Below are 19,887 nucleotides of genomic sequence, written 5' to 3' on the forward strand. Positions count from 1 at the left end.
ACAATCTTCGAACACTAATATGCATGATTGAATCACTATAAATTTTTTTGATAGCCTTAGAATACATATTTGCATGACTGAACGACTATGAACGTTTTTTGCTGCCTTAGAACACATATATGCATGCTTGAGTCACTATGAATTTTTTTAACCAGCCTTAGAACTCATATATGTATGATTTAATCACTACAAATTTTTTTGACAGCATTAGAACCCATATATGCATGATTGAATCACTATAAATTTTTTTTGACAACCTTGTATCATATATCTGGATGATTGAATCCCCATGAATTTTTTTTGACAGCCTTACAACACATATATGCATGATTGAATCACTATGATTTTCTTTTCAGACCCTTAGAACATATATAAGTATGATTTAATCACTATGATTTTTTTTGACAACCTTAGAACACATATATGCATGACTGAATCACTATGAGATTTTTTTGACAGCCATAGAACACATATATGCATGATTGAATCCGTATAATTTTTTTTGACAGCCTTAGAACACATATATGCATGATTTAATCAGTATAAATTTTTTTTGTCACCCTTAGAACACATATAAGCATGATTCAATCATTATGGAGTTTTTTTGACAGCCTTAGAACATTTTTATGCATGATTGAATCACTAAGAGATTTTTCTGATAGCCTTAGAACACGTATATGCATGATTTAATCGAGTATATGCATGATTGAATACATAGATTTTTTTTTGACAGCCTTAGAACATATATAAGCATCATTTATACACTATAATTTTTTTTGACAATCTTAGAAAACAAATATGCATGATTGAATCACTATGAATTTTTTGTCACCCTTAGAACACATATAAGCATGATTCAATCATTATGGAGTTTTTTTGACAGCCTTAGAACCCTTATATGCATGATTGAATCACTATGAGATTTTTATGATAGCCTTAGAACACGTATATGCACAATTTAATCAAGTATATGCATGATTGAATACATAGATTTTTTTTTGACAGCCTTAGAACATATATAAGCATAATTCATTGACAATGATTTTTTTTTGACAAGCTTAGAACACATATATGCATGATTGAATCACTTTGAATTTTTTTTGACAGCCTCAAAACACATATATGCTTGATTTAATCACTATAATTTTTTTTTGACAGCCTTAAAACACACATATGCATGATTCAATTATTATGGTTTTTTTTTGAGAGCCTTAGAACACTTATATGCATGATTGAATCAATATGATATTTTTATGATAGCCTTAGAACACGTATATGCATGATTTAATCGAGTATATGCATGATTGAATACATAGAATTTTTTTTTGATAGCCGTAGAACACATATTAGCATAATTTAATCTCTATAATTTTTTTTTGACAATCTTAGAACATTGATATGCATGATTAAATCACTATGACTTTTTTTTGATAGCCTTAGAACACGTATCTGCTTGATTGAATCACTATGATTTTTTTTTGATTGCCTTGGAACACATATAAGCATGATTGAATCAGTATGAATTTTTTTTGACAACCTTAGAACACATAATGCGTGAATGAAACACTCTGAATTTTTTTGACAGCCTTAGAACACACATATGCATGATTCAATTATTATGTTTTTTTTTGACAGCCTTAGAACACTTATATACATGATTGAATCAATATGATATTTTTATGATAGCCTTAGAACACGTATATGCATGATTTAATCGAGTATATGCATGATTGAATACATAAAAAATTTTTTTTTGACAGCCGTAGAACACATATTAGCATGATTTAATCTCTATATTTTTTTTTTGACAATCTTAGAACATTGATATGCATGATTAAATCACTATGACTTTTTTTTGATAGCCTTAGAACACATATATGCAAGACTGAATCACTATGATTTTTTTTTCAGCCTTAGAACTCATATTTGCCTGATTGAGTCACTTTGAATTTTTTTTACCAGCTCTAGAACACAAATATGCATGATTGAATCACTACAAATTTTTTTGACAACATTAGAACACATATATGCATGATTGAATCACTATAATTTTTTTTGGTAACCTTAGAACATATATATGCATGATTGAATCCCCATGAATTTTTTTTGACAACCTTAGAACATAGATATGCATGACTAAATCACTATAAAATTTTTTTAACAGCCTTGGAACACATATATGAATGATCGAATCACTATAAATTTTTTTTGACGTCCAAGGAACACATATATGCATGATTGAATCAATATGAAATATTTTTGACAGCATTAGAACACATATATGGATGATTGAATAACAACAAATTTTTTTTGGTATCCTTAGAGCACATATATGCATGATTGAATCTATACAATTTTTTTTGGCAGCCTTAAAACATAGATAAGCATGATTTATTCACTATGAATTTTTTTTGACAGCTTTAGAACACATATATGCATGATTGAATCACTATGAAATTTTTTTGACGCCCTTAGAACAATTATATGCATGATTGAATCACGATAAATTTTTTTTGACAGCCTTAAAACATAAATATGCATGATTGAATCACTATGGATTTTTTTTTATAGCACTAGAACACATATATGCATGATTGAATCACTATGGAATTTTTTTGATAGCCTTAGTACACATTTATGTGTGATTGAATCACTATGAAATTTTTTGACAGCCTTAACGGACATGGATGATTAAATCCTTGTGAATTTTTTTTAACAACCTTAGAACACATATATCCTGGATTGAATCACTCTGAATTTTTTTCGACAGCCTTAGAATACGTATATAAACGATTGAATCACTATGGATTTTTTTTTACTGCCTTAGAACACATATACGCATGATTGAATTAGTATGAAATTTTTTTTAGAGCCTTAGAACACATATATGCATGATTGAATCAGTATGAGTTTTTTTTAGAGTTTTACAACACATATATGCATGATTGAATCACTATGAGATTTTTTTGACAGCCTTAGAACACATATATGCATGATTAAATCCCTATAGAATTTTTTAGACAGCCTTAGAACACATATATAACTGATTGAATCACTAAGAAATTTTTTTTACAACCTTTGAACACATATAAGCACGATATAATTACTATGAATTTTTTTTGACAGACTTAGAACACATATATGAATGATTTAATTACTATGAACTTTTTTTGACAGACGTAGTACACATATATGCATGATTGAATCACTATGAAATTTTTTGATTTCCTTAGAACACATATATGCATGTTTGAATCACTGTAAAATTTTTATACCTGCTTTAGAACACATATATGCAGGATTGAATCACTCTGAAATTTTTCTGACAGCCTTAGAACATATATATGCATGATTGAATCACCTTGATTTTTTTTTGACAACCATAAAACACATATATGCATGATTGAATCACTATGAGATTATTTTGACAGCCTTCGAACACATATATGCATGATTAACTCACTATGAATTTTTTTTGACAACCTTAGAACACATATATGAATGATTAGATCACTATGATTTTTTTTTTACAACCATAGAATACATATATATATATATGATTCAATCACTATGTGATTTTTTTAACAGCCTTAGCACACATATATGCAAGATTGAATCAATTCGAATTTTGTTTGATAGCCTTAGAACACATATATGCATGACTGAATCACTATGAAATTTTTTGACATGTACAAGACACATTTTAGCAAGATTGAATCACTATGAGATTTTGTTGAGAGCCTTAGAACACATACTTTTATGATTGACTCAATATAAAATGTTTTTGAGCTCATTTGAACACATATATGCATGATTGACTGAACAAATTTTTTTTGGCTGCCAGAGAACACATATATGCATGATTGAATCAATACAATTTTTTTTTGACAGCCTTAGAACACAAATAAGCATGACTTATTCACTATGAAAACTTTTTGACAACTTTAGAACACATATATGCATGATTGAATTACTATGATTTTTTTTTGACACCCTTAGAACACATATATGCATGATTGAATCACTATGAAATGTTTTTGTAGCCTTAGAAAACATATATTCCTGATTGAATCATTATGAATTTTTTTTGACAGCCTTAGAAAATATATATGCTTAATTGAATCACTACAAATTTTTTTATAGCATTTGAACACATATATGCATGATTGAATCAGTATAAATTTTTGTTGATAACCTTAGAATACATATCTGCATGATTGAATCACTATAAATTTTTGTTGACAGCCTTAGAACACATATATGAATGAATCACTATGAAATTTTTTTGATAACCATAGAATACATATATGCATGATTGAATCACTATGAGAATTTTTCGATAGCCTTAGAACACATATATGCAAGATTGAATCACTATGAGATTTTTTTGACAGCCGTAGAACACATATATGCAAGATTGAATCACGATGAGATTTTTTTAACAGCCTTAGAACACATATATGCATTATTGAACCAATACAATAATTTTTCGACAGCCTTAGAAGGCATATATGTATGATTGAATCTCTACTAATTTCTTTTGACAACCTTAGAACACATATATGCATGATTGAATCACTATGTAATTTTTTTGACAGCCTTAGAACACATATATGAATGATTGAATCACTATGTAATTTTTTTGACAAACTTTGAACACATATAAGCATGATTTAATTACTATGAATTTTTTTTGATAGACTTAGAACTCATATATGCATGACTTAATTAGTATGATTTTTTTTTGACAGACTTAGAACACATATATGCATTATTGGATCACTATGAAATTTTTTGATAGCTATAGAACACATATATGCATGATTGAATCACTGTGAAATTTTTTTGACAGCCTTAGAACACAAATATGTAGGATTGACTCACTCTAAATTTTTTTGACAGCCTTAGAACACATATTTGCATGATTGAATCACTATGATTTTTTTTTGAATACCATAAGCCACATATGAATGGTTGAATCACTATGAGATTTTTTTGACAGCCTTAGAACAAATATATCCATGATTAAATCACTAGATTTTTTTTTTGATAGCCTTAGAACACATATATGCTTGAGTGAATCACTATGAGATTTTTTTAACAACCTTAGAACACATATCAGCATGATTGAATCAATTCAAATTTTTTTTTGACAGCCTTAGAACACATATATGCATGATTGAATCAATATGATTTTTTTTAATAGCCTTAGAATACATATATGAATGATTGAATCACTATGAATTTTTTTTGACATCCATAGAACAGATATTAGCCTGATTGAATCACTATGAGATTTTATTGACAGCCTAAGAACACATATATGCATGATTGAATCAATTCAAATTTTTTTTGACAGCATTAGAACAAATATATGCATGATTGAATCACCATTAATTTTTTTTAACATTCTTAGAACGCAGATATGCAAGATTGAATCAAATCAAATTTTTTTTGATAGCCTTAGAACTCAAGTAAGCATGATTTATTCACTATGAATTTTCTTTGACAACTTTAGAAGACATATACGCATGATTGAATCACTATAATTTTTTTTTGACATCCTTGGAACATATGTATGCATGATTGAATCACTATGAATTTTTTTTGACAACCATAGAACACATATATGCATGATTGAATCACTCTGAAATTATTTTTTTGACAGCCTTATAAGATATATTTACGTGATTGAATCACTCTAATTTTTTTTTAGAGAATTAGAACACATTTATACATGATTGAATCACTATGAATTTTTTTTAACACCCTTAGAACACATATATGAAAGATTTAATGACTATGAAAATTTTTAGACAGTGTTAGAACACATATATGCATGATTGAATCCCTATGAGTTCTTTTTGACAACCATAGAACACATATATGAAAGAATGAATCACTATGAGATTTTTTTGACAGCCTTAGAGCACATATATGCATGATTGAATCACTAAGAATCTTTTTTGACAGCCTTAAAACACATTTAAGCTTGATTTAATCACTATGAATTTTTTTTGACAGCCTTAAAACACATATATGCATGATTGAATTATAAATAAATTTATTTGACAGCCTTAGAACATGCATATAAAAGAATAAATCACTGTGGATTTTTTTTGACAGCCTTAGAACACATATATGCATGATTGAATCACTATGAATTTTTTTTGAGAGCCATAGAACACATATCTCAATATTTGAATCACTATGATTTTTTTTTGACTACCATGGAACACATATATGCATGATTGAATCACTATGAGATTATTTTGACAACAATAGAACACATGTATGCATGATTGAATCAGTATGAGATTTTTTTGACAGCCTTAGAACTCATATATGCATGATTGAGTCACTATGAAATTTATTTGACAGCCTTAGAACACCAATACGAATGATTGAATCACTATGAATTTTTTTTGACAACCGTAGAACACATATATGGATGACTTATTCACTATAAGATTTTTTTGACAGCCTTAGAACTCATATATGCTTGATTGAATCACTATGATTTTTTTTTGACAGCCTTAAAACACATATATGCTTGATTGAATCACTATGAATTTTTTTTGACAGCCTTAGAACACATATATGCATATTTGAATCACTACATTTTTTTTATGCGCATTAGAATACATACATGCATGATTAAATCAGTATAATTTTTTTTGACAACTTAAGAACACATATCTATATGATCGAATCACTATGAAATTTTTCTGACAGCCTTAAAACACATACATGCATGATTGAATCACTATGAGTTTTTTTTGAATCTCTATGAATTTTTTTGACATCCACAGGACACATTTTAGCATGATTGAATCACTAGGAGATTTTGTTGACAACCTTAGAGCACATACATGCATGATTGAATGAATACAAAATGTTTTTGAGAGCATTAGAATACATATATGCATGATTGACTCACAACAAATTTTTTTTGACAGCCTAAGAACACATACATGCATGACAGAATCAATACAAATTTTTTTTGACAGCCTTAGAACACAAATAAGCATGACTTATTCACTACGAAATTTATTTGACAACTTTAAAACACATATATACATGATTGAATCACTTTGAAATTTTTTTGACAACCTTAGAACACAAATTAGCATGATTGAATCACTATGAAATGTTTTTGCAGCCTTAGAACACATATATGCATGATTGAGTCACAACATTTTTTTTTCACTGCCTTAGAACACATATATAAATGATTGAATTACCAAGACATTTTTTTAACAGCCTTAGAACACATATATGCTTGGTTTAATCAATATGAATTCTTTTTGACCACCTTAGAACACATATATGCATTATTGAATCACTACAAATATTTTTTGACAGCTATAAAACACATATATGCATTATTGAATCACTATGAACGTTTTTTGACAACCATAGAACACATATATGCATGATTGAATCAATATGAGATTTTTTTGACAGCCTTAAAATGTATATATGCTTGATTGAATCAATACAAATTTTTTTTGACAGCCATAGAACACATATATGCATGATTGAATCACTACAAATTTTTTTGGCAGCCTTAGAACACATATATGCGAGATTGAATCACCATGCAATTTTTTTGACAGCCTTAGAACACATATATGCATGATTGAATCACTATGAAATTGTTTTTATAGCCTTAGAACACATACATGCCTGATTGAATCACTATAAATTTTTTTTGTGAACCTTAGAACACATATCTGCATGATTGAATCACTATGGCTTTTTTTTGACAATCTTAGAACACATATAAGCATGCTTGAATCACTATGAAATTTTTTCGACAGCCCTAGAACACATATATGCAAGCTTGAATCAATAAGAAATTTTTTTGATAGCCCTACAACACATATATGCAAGCTTGAATCACTATGCTTCTTTTTTGACAGCCTTAGAACACATATATGCATGATTGATTGACTATGGAATAATTTTGACAACCTTAGAACACATATATTCATGATTGAATCGCTATGGAATTTTTTTGACGGCCTTAGATCACATATATGCTTGATTCAATCATAATGAAATTTTTTTGACAGCCTTAGAGCACATATATGCATGATTGAATCACTATGATTTTTTTTAACAAACATTGAACACTTATATGCAAGATTGAATCACTATGATATTTTTTTGACAGAGTTAGGACACATATATGCATGATTGATTCAATATAAATTTTTTTTGACTGCCTTAGAACACATATATGCATGATTGAATCACTATGAAATGTTTTTTGACAGTCTTAGAACAGATATATGCATGATTGAACTATTCTAAATTTTTTTTGACAGCCTTAGAACCCAAAAAGCCATGATTTAATCACTATGAATTTTTTTGACAGCCTTTGAACACATATATGCATGATTGAATCACTATGGTTTTTTTTTACTGCCTAAGAACACATATATGCATGATTAAATCACTATAATTTTTTTTGAGAGACTTAGAACTCATATATATGATTGAATCATGAGATTTTTTTTTTGACAGCCTTAGAACACATATGCATGATTGAATCACTATATTTTTTTTTGAGAGCTTTAGAAGACTTATATGCATGATTGAATCACTATAATTTTTTTTTGACAACCTTAGAACACATATATGCATTATTCAATCACTATAATTTTTTTTGACAGCCTTAGAAAACATATATGAATGACTGAGTCGCTATGAAATTTTTTTGACAGCCTTAGAACACATATATGCATGATTGAATCACTATGAATTTTTTGTGCAGCCATAGAACTTATATGCATGATTGAATCACCGTGAAATTGTTTTGACAGCCTTTGAACACATATATGCATGATTGAATCACTATGATGTTTTTTTGACAGCGTTAGAACACATATACGCATGATTGAAATCCCTATGAATTTTTTTTGACAGCCGTAGAACACATATATGCATGCTTGAATCACTCTGAAATCATTTTGATAGCCTTAGAACACATATATGAATTATTGAATCACTATAAATTTTTTTTGACAACAATAGAACACATATATGCACGATTGAATCACTATGAGATTTTTTTGACAACCTTCGATTTTATATATGCTTGATTAAATCAATATAATTTTTTTTACAGCCTTTGAACATATATATGAATGATTGAATCATTATAATTTTTTTTGACAGCCTTAGAACACATATATGCTTGATTGAATCACTATAAATTTTTTTTGATAGCCTTAGAACACATATATGCACGATTCCATGACGACAATTTTTTTTTGACAACCTTAGAACACCTATATGCTTGATTGAATCACTATGAAATTTTTTTGCAGACATAAAACACATATATGCATGATTAAATCACTGTGAATTTTTTTTGACAGCCTTAGAACTCATATATGCATGATTGAATCACTGTGAAATCGTTTTTATAGCCATAGAACACATATGTGCCTGATTGAATCACTATAATTTTTTTTTGTGAACCTTAGAACACATATCCGCATGATTGAATCACTATGGATTTTTTTGACAATCTTAGAACACATATATGGATGATTGAACCACGATGAGTTTTCTTCGACAGCCTTAAAACACATATATGCAAGCTTGAATCACTATAAAATTTTTTTGATAGCCCTAAAACACATATATGCAAGCTTGAATCACTATGATTTTTTTTGACAGCCTTAGAACACATATATGCATTATTGAATGACTATGGAAAAATTTTGACAACCTTAGAACATGTGTATGCTTGATTCAATCATAATGAAATTTTTTTGACAGCCTTAGAACACATATATGCATGATTGAATCACTATGATTTTTTTGTAACAACCATTGAACACTTATATGCAAGATTGAATCACTATGATATTTTTTTGACAGAGTTAGGACACATATATGCATGATTGATTCAATATAAATTTTTTTGACAGCCTTAGAACACATATATGCATGATTGAATCAATATAAAATGTTTTTTGAGAGCCTTAGAACATATATATGCATGATTGAACTACTCTATTTTTTTTTTAAAGCCTTAGAACACAAATACGCATGATTTAATCACTATGAAATTTTTTTGACAGCCTTATAACACATATATGCATGATTGAATCACTATGAATTTTTTTTACTGCCTAAGAACACATATACGCATGATTAAATCACTGTAAATTTTTTTGACAGACTTAGAACGCATATATAAGATTGAATCATTTTAAAAAAATTTTGACAGCCTTAGAAAACATATGCTTGATTGAATCACTATGGATTTTTTTTGACAATCTTAGAACACATATATGGATGATTGAACCACGATGAGTTTTCTTCGACAGCCTTAAAACACATATATGCAAGCTTGAATCACTATGAAATTTTTTTGATAGCCCTAAAACACATATATGCAAGCTTGAATCACTATGATTTTTTTTGACAGCCTTAGAACACATATATGCATTATTGAATGACTATGGAAAAATTTTGACAACCTTAGAACATGTGTATGCTTGATTCAATCATAATGAAATTTTTTTGACAGCCTTAGAACACATATATGCATGATTGAATCACTATGATTTTTTTGTAACAACCATTGAACACTTATATGCAAGATTGAATCACTATGATATTTTTTTGACAGAGTTAGGACACATATATGCATGATTGATTCAATATAATTTTTTTTGACATCCTTAGAACACATATATGCATGATTGAATCAATATAAAATGTTTTTTGAGAGCCTTAGAACATATATATCCATGATTGAACTACTCTAATTTTTTTTTTAAAGCCTTAGAACACAAATACGCATGATTTAATCACTATGAATTTTTTTTGACAGCCTTATAACACATATATGCATGATTGAATCACTATGAATTTTTTTTACTGCCTAAGAACACATATATGCATGATTAAATCACTGTAAAATTTTTTGACAGACTTAGAACGCATATATATGATTGAATCATTTTAAAATTTTTTTGACAGCCTTAGAAAACATATGCTTGATTGAATCACTATAAATTTTTTTTGAGAGCTTTAAAAGACTTATATGCATGATTGAATCACTATAAATTTTTTTTGACAACCTTAGAACACATATCTGCATTATTGAATCACTATAAATTTTTTTTGACAGCCTTAGAACACATATATGCATGATTGAGTCTCTATGAATTTTTTTTGACAGCCTTAGAACACATATATGCATGATTGAATCACTATGAAATTTTTGTGCAGCCTTAGAACTCATATATGCATGATTGAATCACCGTGAAATTGTTTTGACAGCCTTTGAACACATATATGCATGATTGAATCACTATGAAATTTTTATGACAACCTTAGAACACATATATGTGTGACTGAATCACTATGAATTTTTTTTGACAGCGTTAGAACACAGTACGCATGATTGAATCACTATGAAATTTTTTTGACAGCCGTGGAACACATATATGCATGCTTCAATCACTCTGAAAATATTTTGATAGGCTTAGAACACATATATGAATGTTTTGCTCACTATAATTTTTTTTTTGATAACCACAGAACACATATATGCACGATTGAATCACTATGAGATTTTTTTGACAGCCTTAGAATTTATATATGCTTGATTAAATCAATACAAATTTTTTTGACAGCCTTAGAACATATATATGCATGATTGAATCATTATAATTTTTTTGACAGCCTTAGAACACATATATGCTTGATTGAATCACTATAAATATTTTTTGATAGCCTTAGAACACATATATGCACGATTCAATGACCACAAATTTTTTTTGACAACCTTAGAACACCTATATGCATGATTGAATCAGTATGAAAATTTTTTGTAGACTTAAAACACATATATGCATGATTAAATCACTATGAAATTTTTTTGATGGCCTTAGAACACGTATAAGCAAGATTGAGTGACTACAAATTTTTTTGGAGAGCATTAGAACACTTATATGCATGATTAAATCACAATAAATTTTCTTTGACAACCTTAGAACACATATCTTCGTTATTGAATCACTATGAAATTTTTTTGATAGCCTTAGAATACATATATACATGATTGAACTACTATAACATTTTTTTGACACCCTTAGAACACTTATGAGCATGATTTAATCACCATGAATATTTTTTACAAGATTAGAACACATATATCCATGATTGAATTACTATGAAAGTTTTTTGACAGCCTTGGAACACATATATGCATGATTTAATCACTATGAAATTTTTTTGACAACCTTAGAACACATATATGCTTGATTGAATCACTATGATTTTTTTTTACAACTTTAGAACACATATATGCATGATTGAATCACTAATTTTTTTTTTGCAGCCTTTAAACACACATATACATGATTGAATCACAATAAAAGTTTTTAACAGCCTTTGAACACTTGTATGCATGATTAAATCACTATGAAATTGTTTTGACAGGCTTAGAACATATATATGCGTGGTTGAATCACTAGAATTTTTTTTCCAGAGCATTAGAACAGTTGTATGCGTGATTGAATCACTATAATTTTTTTTGACTACCTTAGAATACATATCTAGATGATTGAATCACTTTGAAATTTTTTTGACAGCCTTAGAAGATATATATGCCTGATTGAGTCACTATGATTTTTTTTGACAACGTTATAATAAATATATGCATGATTGAATCACTATGAAATATTTTTGACAGCCCTAGAACACGTATATGCATTCTTGAATAACTATGAATTTTTTTTGACAGCCTTAGACCACATATATTCATGATTGAATCACTTTGAATTTTTTTTGACAGCCATAGAATACATATATGCATTATTCAATCACTATATAAATTTTTGGCAGCATTAGAACACATATATGCATGATTGAAACAATATGGAATTTTTTTGATAGCCTTTGAACACATATATGCATGATTGAATCCCTATGAATTTTGTTTAACAACCTTATAACACATAAATACATGATTGAATCACTATGAAATTTTTTTGATAGCCTTAAAACACATCTATACATGCTTGAATCACTATGATTTTTTATTTAATAGCCTTAGAACACATATATGAATGATTTATCACTATAAATTTTTCTTGACATCCATAGAACACATATACGCATGATTGAATCACTATGAGATTTTTTTGACAGCCTTAGAATGTATATATGCTTGATTGAATCAATATAAATTTTTTTTGACAACCTTAGAACACATATAAGCATGATTGAATCACTACAAAATTTTTTTGACAGCCTTAGAACACATATACGCATGATTGAATCAACATGAATTTTTTTTTACAGCCTTAAAACACATATATGCATGATTGAATCAACATGAAATTCTTTTGACAACCTTAGAACACATATATGCATGATTTAATCACCATGAAATTTGTTTGACAGCCATATGAATGATAGAATCTCTATAAATTTTTTTTGACAGTTTTAGAACACATATATGCATTTTTAAATCACTATGAATTTTTTTTGACTGCCTTAGAACACATATATGCATGATTAAATCACTCTGAAATTTTTTGAATCCTTAGAACACATAAATGTATGAATTAATCACTATGATTTTTTTTTGACAGCCTTAGAACACATATATGCATGATTGAATCTCTATGAAATTTTTTTGACTACCTTAGAACACATATATGCAAGATTGAGTAACTATAAATTTTTTTTCTGCCTTAGAACACATATATGCATGATTGAATCACAACAAATTTTTTTTCACTGCCTTAGAACACATTTATGCATGATTGAATTACCATGATTTTTTTTACAGCCTTAGAACACATATATGCTTGGTTTAATCAATATGAAATTTTTTTGACAGGCTTAGAACACATATATGCATGATTGAATCACTACAAATTTTTTAGACACCCTTAGAACACATATATGCATGATTGAATCACTATGAAATTTCTTTGACAGCCTTAGAACACATATATGCAAGATTTAATCACTATGAAATTTTTTGACTACCTTAGAACACAAATATGCATGATTGAATCACTATGATTTTTTTTTACTGCCTTAGAACACATATATGCGTGATTGAATCACTATGATTTTTTTTTGCAGACTTAGAACTCATATATGCATGGTTCAATCAGTATGAAATTAGTTAGTCAACCTTAGAACAGATATATGCATGATTGACTCACTATGAAATTTTTTTGACAGCCTTAGAACACATATATGCATGATTGAACCACTATGAAATTTTCTTGACAGCCTTAGAACACATATATGAATGATAGAATCACTATGAATTTATTTGACAACCATAGAACACATGTATGCATGATTGAACACTATGAGATTTTTTTGATAGCCTTAGAATGTATATATGCTTGATTGAATTAATATAAATTTTTTTTGACAGCCTTAGAACATATATATGCATGATTGAATCACTATAAATTTTTTTGATAGCCTTAACACACATATATGCAAGATTGAATCACTATAAACTCCTTTATTAGCCTTAGAACACATATATGCATGATTTAATCACTATGAATTTTTTTGATAGCCTTAGAATGCATATATGCATGATTGAATCACTATGAATTTTTTTGCAGCCTGAAAACACATATATGCATGATTAAATCACTATGAAAATTTTTTGACAACCTTAGAACACATATATGCATCATTGACTGACGACAAATTTTTTTGGAGAGCATTAGAAGACTTGTATGCATGATTGAAACACTATAAATTTTTTCAGACAACCTTAGAACACATATCTGCATTATTGAATCATTATAATTTTTTTTTGATAGCCTTAGATTACAAATGTACATGATTGAATCACTTTTACATTTTTTTGACACACTAAGAACACTTATGAGCATGATTTAATCACCATGAATATTTTTTTACAGGCTTAGAAGGCATATATCCATGGTTGAATCACTATGATTTTTTAACAGCCTTAGAACACATATATGCATGATTTTATCACTTTGAAATTTTTTTGACAGCCTTAGAACACATATTTGCATGATTGAATCACTATGAAATTTTTCTGACAACCTTGGAACACATATATGCATGATTGAGTCACTATGATTTTTTTAGCAGCCTTAGAACACATGTACGCATGATTTAATCACTAATTTTTTTTTATCAGCCTTTGAACACATGTATGCATGATTGAATCACTATGAAATTGTTTTGACTGCTTTAGAACACATATACGCGTGATTGAAACACTCAAATTTTTTTTTAGAGAAAAATAGAACACATATATGCTTGATTGAGTCACTATAGCTTTTTTTTGACAACCTTAGAACACATATCTACAATATTGCTTCACTATGAAATTTTTTTGACTGCCTTAGAACACATATATGCGTGGTTGAATCACTATGATTTTTTTTGACAGCCTTGGAAAAAATATATGCATGAACGAAACACTATGAAATTTTTTTGACAGCCTTAGAACACATATATGCATGCTTGAATAACTATGATTTTTTTTTTGACAGACTTAGAACACATATATCCATGATTGAATCACCATGAATTTTTTTTGACAACCATAGAACACATATATGCAATATTCAATCACAATAAAAAAATTTTGACAGCCTTAGAACACATATATGCATGATTGAATCACTATAGAATTTTTTTGACAGCCTTAGAACATATATATCCATGATTGAATCACTATGAATTTTTTTTAACAACCTTAGAACACATATATGCATGATTGATTCAATACAAATTGTTTTGACAGACTTAAAATGTATATATGCTTGATTGAATCAATAAAATATTTATTTTATCAGCCTTAGAACACATATATGCATGATTGAATCACTACAATTTTTTTTTGGCAGCGTTAGAATGCATATATGCATGATTGAATCACCATGAATTTTTTTTGATAGCCTTAGAGCACATATATGCATGATTAAATCACTATGAAATTGTTTTTATAGCCTTAGAACACATATATGCATGATTAAATCACTATGAAATTTTTTTGATGGCCTTAGAACACGTATATGCAAGATTGAATGACTATAAATTTTTTTGGAGAGCATTAGAACACTTATATGCATGATTAAATCACTATAAATTTTCTTTGACAACCTTAGAACACATATCTTCGTTATTGAATCACTATGAAATTTTTTTGATAGCCTTAGAATACATATATACATGATTGAACTACTATAACATTTTTTTGACACCCTTAGAACACTTATGAGCATGATTTAATCACCATGAATATTTTTTTACAAGATTAGAACACATATATCCATGATTGAATTACTATGAAAGTTTTTTGACAGCCTTGGAACACATATATGCATGATTTAATCACTATGAAATTTTTTTGACAACATTAGAACACATATATGCTTGATTGAGTCACTATGATTTTTTTTTTACAACCTTAGAACACATATATGCATGATTGAATCACTATAATTTTTTTTGCAGCCTTTAAACACACATATACATGATTGAATCACAATAAAATTTTTTAACTGCCTTTGAACACTTGTATGCATGATTAAATCACTATGAAATTGTTTTGACAGCCTTAGAACATATATATGCATGGTTGAATCACTAGAAATTTTTTTCCAGAGCATTAGAACAGTTGTATGCGTGATTGAATCACTATAATTTTTTTTTACAACCTTAGAATACATATCTACATGATTGAATCACTTTGAAAATTTTTTGACAGCCTTAGAAGATATACATGCATGATTGAGTCACTATGTCTTTTTTTGACAACGTTATAAAAAATATATGCATGATTGAATCACATTGAAATATTTTTGACAGCCCAAGAACACGTATATGCATTCTTGAATAACTATGAAATTTTTTTGACAGCCTTAGACCACATATATTCATGATTAAATCACTTTGAAATTTTTTTGACAGCCATAGAATACATATATGCATTATTCAATCACTATATAAATTTTTGGCATCGTTAGAACACATATATGGAAGATTGAAACAATATGGAATTTTTTTGATAGCCTTTGAACACATATATGCATGATTGAATCCCTATGAATTTTGTTTGACAAACTTATAACACATAAATACATGTTTGAATCACTATGAAATTTTTTTGATAGCCTTAAAACACATCTATACATGCTTGAATCACTATGAAATTTCTTTAATAGCCTTAGAACCCATATATGAAAGATTGTATCACTATAAATTTTTCTTGACATCCATAGAACACATATACGCATGATTGAATCACTATGAGATTTTTTTGATAGCCTTAGAATGTATATATGCTTGATTGAATTAATACAATTTTTTTTTGACAGCCTTAGAACACATATATTCATGATTGAATCACTACAAATTTTTTTTGACAGCCTTAGAACACATATATGCATGATTGAATCTGCATGAATTTTTTTTGACAGCCTTAGAACACATATATGCATGATTGAATCAACATGAAATTTTTTGACACCCTTAGAACACATATATGCATGGTTTAATCACCATGAAATTTGTTTGACAGCCATACAACATATATATGAATGATAGAATCACTATAAATTTTTTTTGACAGCCTTAGAACACATATATGCATTTTTAAATCACTATGAATTTTTTTTGACCACCTTAGAACACATATATGCATGATTGAATCACTCTGAAATTTTTTGACATCCTTAGAACACATAAATGTATGATTTAATCACTATGAATTTTTTTTGACAACCTTAGAACACATATATGCATGATTGAATCTCTATGAAATTTTTTGGAATGGCTTAGAACACATACATGCAAGATTGAGTAACTATAAATATGTTTTCTGCCTTAGAACACATATATGCATGATTGAATCACAACATTTTTTTTTTCACAGCCTTAGAACACATATATGCATGATTGAATTACCATGATTTTTTTTACAACCTTAGAACACATATATGCATGGTTTGATCAATATGAATTTTTATTGACAGGCTTAGAACACATATATGCATGATTGAATCACTACAAATTTTTTAGTCACCCTTAGAACACATATATGCATGATTGAATCACTATGAAATTTCTTTGACAGCCTTAGAACACATATATGCAAGATTGAATCACTATGAAATTTTTTGACTGCCTTAGAACACAAATATGCATGATTGAATCACTATGAATTTTTTTAACTGCCTTAGAACACATATATGCATGATTGAATCACTATGATTTTTTTTGCAGACTTAGAACTCATATATGCATGATTCAATCACAACCTTAGAACACATATATGCATGATTGAATCACTATGAAATTTTTTTGACAGCCTTAAAACACATATATGCATGATTGAACCACTATGAAATTTTCTTGACAGCCTTAGAACACATATATGAATGATAGAATCACTATGAATTTATTTGACAACCATAGAACACATGTATGCATGATTGAACACTATGAGATTTTTTTGATAGCCTTAGAATGTATATATGCTTGATTGAATTAATACAATTTTTTTTTGACAGCCTTAGAACATATATATGCATGATTGAATCACTACAATTTTTTTTTGACAGCCTTAGAACACATATATGCATGATTGAATCTGCATGAATTTTTTTTGACAGCCTTAGAACACATATATGCATGATTGAATCAACATGAAATTTTTTGACACCCTTAGAACACATATATGCATGGTTTAATCACCATGAAATTTGTTTGACAGCCATACAACATATATATGAATGATAGAATCACTATAAATTTTTTTTGACAGCCTTAGAACACATATATGCATTTTTAAATCACTATGAATTTTTTTTGACCACCTTAGAACACATATATGCATGATTGAATCACTCTGAAATTTTTTGACATCCTTAGAACACATAAATGTATGATTTAATCACTATGAATTTTTTTTGACAACCTTAGAACACATATATGCATGATTGAATCTCTATGAATTTTTTTGGAATGCCTTAGAACACATACATGCAAGATTGAGTAACTATAAATATGTTTTCTGCCTTAGAACACATATATGCATGATTGAATCACAACATTTTTTTTTCACAGCCTTAGAACACATATATGCATGATTGAATTACCATGATTTTTTTTACAACCTTAGAACACATATATGCATGGTTTGATCAATATGAATTTTTATTGACAGTTTTAGAACACATATATGCATGATTGAATCACTACAAATTTTTTACTCACCCTTGGAACACATATATGCATGATTGAATCACTATGAAATTTCTTTGACAGCCTTAGAACACATATATGCAAGATTGAATCACTATGAAATTTTTTGACTGCCTTAGAACACAAATATGCATGATTGAATCACTATGAATTTTTTTAACTGCCTTAGAACACATATATGCATGATTGAATCACTATGATTTTTTTTGCAGACTTAGAACTCATATATGCATGATTCAATCACAACCTTAGAACACATATATGCATGATTGAATCACTATGAATTTTTTTTGACAGCCTTAAAACACATATATGCATGATTGAACCACTATGAAATTTTCTTGACAGCCTTAGAACACATATATGAATGATAGAATCACTATGAATTTATTTGACAACCATAGAACACATGTATGCATGATTGAACACTATGAGATTTTTTTGATAGCCTTAGAATGTATATATGCTTGATTGAATTAATACAATTTTTTTTTGACAGCCTTAGAACATATATATGCATGATTGAATCACTATAAATTTTTTTGATAGCCTAAGAACACATATATGCAAGATTGAATCACTATAAATTCCTTTATTAGCCTTAGAACACATATATGCATG

Source organism: Nuphar pumila, chromosome 1 (genome assembly GCF_984573655.1).
Source record: "Nuphar pumila chromosome 1, dmNupPumi1.hap1.1, whole genome shotgun sequence".
Taxonomy (NCBI): Eukaryota; Viridiplantae; Streptophyta; class Magnoliopsida; order Nymphaeales; family Nymphaeaceae; genus Nuphar; species Nuphar pumila.